Raw genomic sequence first — 4870 nt, forward strand, 5'->3', positions numbered from 1 at the left:
TTTATTTATTTATTTATTTATTTTGTAGAACCGGGGATTGAACTCAGGTCCTTGCGCTTGCCAGGCAAGTGCTTATTCTACTGAGCTATCTCCCCAGCTCCTGCTCCTTCTCATTGTCATTTTGTATAGCATTGTTTTCTTACCTATGTTGTAGAGCTTTGGTGCAGTTATGTCCTTTGCATCTACTGAAATTCAGGTGCAGATCTACAAAGGTTGGATTTATCCAGCTGTGCCTTGCTTGGTCTGGCTGCTGTGCTCAGCTCCTTCCTGTTGCTGCACTTGGGAGTAAACTTGTTATGCCCCTCTGGCAAGATATTCTATTCCTGGACTAGCTGGGTGGTTCTGTCCCCTAGTCTCTGTGCAGGGACTGCAGCTGCAGGGTTTCACCCCAGGCCTGTATGCTAAGCCTTAGCTGAGTCTTAAAGGTGAGAAGGTGGAGTAGGGGGGAGAAGAAGCTCTCCCACACACTAGCCGGGCCTGGGATAAGGCTGGATCTGGTGGTCCCCTGAACCTGGCAGAAATTCTCACTGGGCCGGCTGAGTGATGGTGGGTGTGTGGAGTGGTGGGGGGATCCCAAAGGGGTGGAAGAGGGTCTCACCCATGTTGCTCCTGGGCTTGGACCGGCAGGTCCAGCTGGTGCAAGGTAGCTGGAAGCTCTCTCATACACTCACTGGGCCTGGGTTAGGACTAGATCTAAATGCTGGTTTCCTGATTAGCCTCTGGATACTTTTCTGACTGCCCTTTTTTTTCTGTATGTCCCAAGGTCAGAGGGGAAAGCATAGGGCATCGGATGGGGAACACAGTGGGGCTGCCTATAGGCCGCTTTGTACACAAAACCTAGCTGTATGGGATCATTTATGAAATGTTGCCCTGGATCATAGTGTAAATACAGGAGCACTTTTGAGGATGTGCCCTACCCAGGCAGGACTGCACCTGGCTCAGAGATTTTCAGCTGGGAACCCTGTGCTCCTGAATGTCCCAATCTGTGGTGCTCCTGGCAGGGCCTTGCCCTCACCCTTGCCTTTGCTCTCACCCTTGCTCCACGGAGATGATCTCAGCAGGAATCAGAAAACTTTATCACTGGCAAATTTGTTTCTAAACAAGCCTACAGGGAAGAGCTTCTATTGACAGGTAGGTCGATTCATAATGTACCTTTCCAAAGATTCAAACTTTAGAGTCTGAAGCATCTCTGTTCAGGCTTGAGCTTCCTGTTACTCTGATGGGCTTTTAGCACAAACCAAACAGCCCGAGAACAGTTCTGAGAAGCGATTTTGTGACTGAATCTCATGCTGACTTGGCAGCCTTGACCCAGACAGGTTATGTTGCCTCTCCTGGTGGTTACTCTGCAGCCACAAGAAGGCAGTGGGTTTTTAAGGGTCTCAAGACAGAAGGGAGAGTGTTGACAACTCATTTATGACTCAGAGCACTTTGTCACTCTTGCTTGCTCAGTCTCTCCCTGCTTGGTTCTTGTGTAGCTTCTTCCTTAGGTCAACAAATGAATCAAGGCTCCTTCCTTCCGCAGCCAGCCCTCTACAGTCAGGGTTTCCACTCCTGCTGCCAGTTCTTCACCTGTTCCTGCTTCTTCTATGCTGTGCCACTTGCCCAGGCCACCCCATCAACATTTCTGCATCAGCCCCCTGGGCTGTCTGGACTGTAGGAGCCCATCTTGATTTTTCATTAATAAAATGGTAGCCGGAGTGTTTGTGGCTACCTTCTTATAGTCCTTGGACAAGGTTCACATAGGAAACTGCCCTCCATCTTTTTCACGTTTACACAGAAAAGGTCATCTTGATCATGCTTTTAGTTTTCCTTTTTCTCTACTAGAAAGCAGAAAGTTTGAGAAAATGGCGTAGCAAATTGTTGACTCTTCATGGTTTTTATCTTTGTTTTATTTTATTTTTTACTTTCAGTGCTGTGGATGCAATCCAAAGTCTAATGCATATCTTATACCACTGAAAAACACTCCCAATTCTCCACCATCACCCCCTGGGCAGCCTTTAATTTTCATTGTTTTGGTCCTGGGACTTGAAACTACGTTTTGATCCTTAATTGTATGTCAACTTATGAGAGAACATTGATTTGCTTTGTCTCATCTTAGAAGTAAGCTTCATTTTTCCCCATGGGATAAGATCTCTGATTGAGACTCAGGAAGACTCAGAAGGTTAAATTTATTTTTTTTAGAAAATAACTAGGTGTGTAGTTTTACATGAAGGCCTTGGGTTCAATAGAGAGAGAGAGAGAGAGAGAGAGAGAGAGAGAGAGAGAGAGAGAGAGAGAATGAGTATTGATCAGGTTTGTGTTATATGATGCAAGCCATTTCATCCCCTTTTCCAAGACATGTAATATGACTGACAAGTGTCAGGAGTATTCTGGGGTTCACAAAGTGAAAGATTCCATCAACTAAGTTCAGAAATTTTCAAAAAGGTCAGAGGTACACAGGAGGCCTTTGATTGGAGCAGACATTGCAAAGATATTATGAATGCTCCTATTTCTGGAGAGAATTTTCCCTAAATGTGGAGCAAAACATAATTTGACAAAAAGGCAAAAAAATATGTTTAGATGTATTTGTATTTATACATTTAGATGTATATCTCTGCAAGGAGAACAGTACATTTATATTAGTCAATTTTGCAGTGGTATAGAAGGTCAAGAAAATATGAGGGAAATACACCTCATTTTACATTAATGTTTCCATTTGATAATTTATTTCAGTTTTATAATTAAAGTATAATATTTATGCTTACATATGAGGTGCAGTATTATAAATGAATATGTGTATGTAATGTATAAGCAAATCACAACTATTAGCATTTCAGTGTCCTCATATATGAATATTCCTACATACTGTAAATCTTCAAACACTTCTCCAGTTTTTTCAAAATGTATAATTTAGTGTTGCAGACCGTAGTTACCCTATTATGTCTATGACATTTGATCTACTCCTTGTCTAACTTTGATTTTGGTACCTGTTAGCCACACTTTTATTGTACTGCTACTGTTTCTCTCCCTAGCCTCTAATGTCCTCTATTTACTCTACTTCTTGCTATGTTATAAGCTATTTTAGCTTCCAAAAATGTATGAGATATGCAAAGTTTTTCTTTCTGTGATTTATTTCACTTTATATAATGTCCTCCAATTCCACCCATGTAGCAACATATGGCAGATTTTCTTTCTTTCTTTATTTTTTGGGCTGAATAGTGTTCCGTTGCATATGCATACCACATATTTTGGTGCTGTTATTATGGCAAAGGTGACCATGGAACTAATGTCAGGGTAAAAGAGCCCATCTTCAATTTCAAGTCTTCAATAGCCTGTATTCATAACTGGAGTATTAGCAGTGTCCCTCAGAGTTTGAAAGGGCCCTCAGTCCTAAGGTCAGCAGTATCTGCTTTTTGAAACACACTGATCACACTATCCCAGGGGAAAAGGCAAAGAATCATAGAGCTTGGGTCATAAGGCCCTCCATATGACACTGGCTTTCATCTGGAATCCACATGTATTGAGGCACTAATTTGAATTCAGAAAGCAGACTTCTTCCTTGTTACTTCTTCTAAATGAACTGGGGGTTATGAAAAATGAATGTGATGCAACCACGGAGGAGAAAATATCCTCATTATGAAAAGAGACAGTTGAGGTTTCAGGAACATCTGCTGAATAGAGTATACACTATCTATACTCTAGATAGAAGGGAGAATGCAGTTGCATATGAGTTTCCCTATGAATTGAGATACTTTTCACTCTGCAGATTCCAACTGCTCTAATACAAAGTATATTTTTTCTCTGTTTCTAAATTAACACTATGCCCTGGGAAGATTGTTTATCAAATTGTTTTATATTCATTCTAGGCCTTTGGAGAAACTGTTCAGATATAAATACAGCTCTACTCTATAATGAGTGCAAATTCATACTAAAATTAGGTTCCATAGTTCCTCCCACACCCACTACCTCCCTATTAATGTCTACATTTAATCATTCCAACCTGAGCAGCCCACCATATAAATTCATTTTGCACTCATCTGAGCACAGTGCAGACAGCAAATCAAAAGTACAGAGTATAGCCCTAGGCCATAGTTTCACAGAATAAGGGGGCTAAGTACAATCTTCACATCTTCAGACCAAAACAATTTCAAGCATGTCTTTTTGAAATGCACAGTACAATATGTGGAGCATGAACAATCACTTTTTAAAGTATTTACTTCAGATATCTAAAAACAATACTGAAGGGCAGTAGGTTAGCTCTGCATAGATAGCTTTATTTCTGGTCTTTCTTTCTGTCTGTCTTTCTTTCTTTCTTTCTTTCTTTCTTTCTTTCTTTCTTTCTTTCTTAGTTTCTTTGAACCTAATGTTAACACCTAATTCCAGTTTTAAGAGGGTCATTTCCCAAAGAACTGGGTAAATTTGGGGTTGAATGACCTGTGTTTGCTCCTACTTTATCAGGATAGTTAATGAAGAAAAATTATGGGAGTAGTGGCACTGTCATCAGGGTCATATAAATCATTATTTCAGGAAGATATGGGGAGAGAAGAAGGCCAGAAAGGAAGATCTTGCAAGAACCAGGTTAGGTCACCATATTCAGTGTGCATTTTTTGAGGTTTCATATCATTTATTGTAAAGCAGAAATCAGACATTTTCAAAGTGAAAGTATACATTGAAAGAGTACATTTGTATCACAAATCATCAACCACATAATAGTTGCAAATATATTTGCTGGAATGTGTACATCTACACTAGGTACTAAAAACAAACCAATTTGCATTTTTCAAATTAAATTCTATATTTCATTAAACATTTTGTCAGGAAAGAGGAAATATTCACATTAAGAAAGGCTTTAAACAAATTAGTGCAATATAATTGTGTGAATTATCAAAAC

The sequence above is a fragment of the Octodon degus genome, unplaced genomic scaffold, assembly GCF_000260255.1.
Source record: "Octodon degus isolate 3935 unplaced genomic scaffold, OctDeg1.0 scaffold00263, whole genome shotgun sequence".
NCBI lineage: Eukaryota > Metazoa > Chordata > Mammalia > Rodentia > Octodontidae > Octodon > Octodon degus.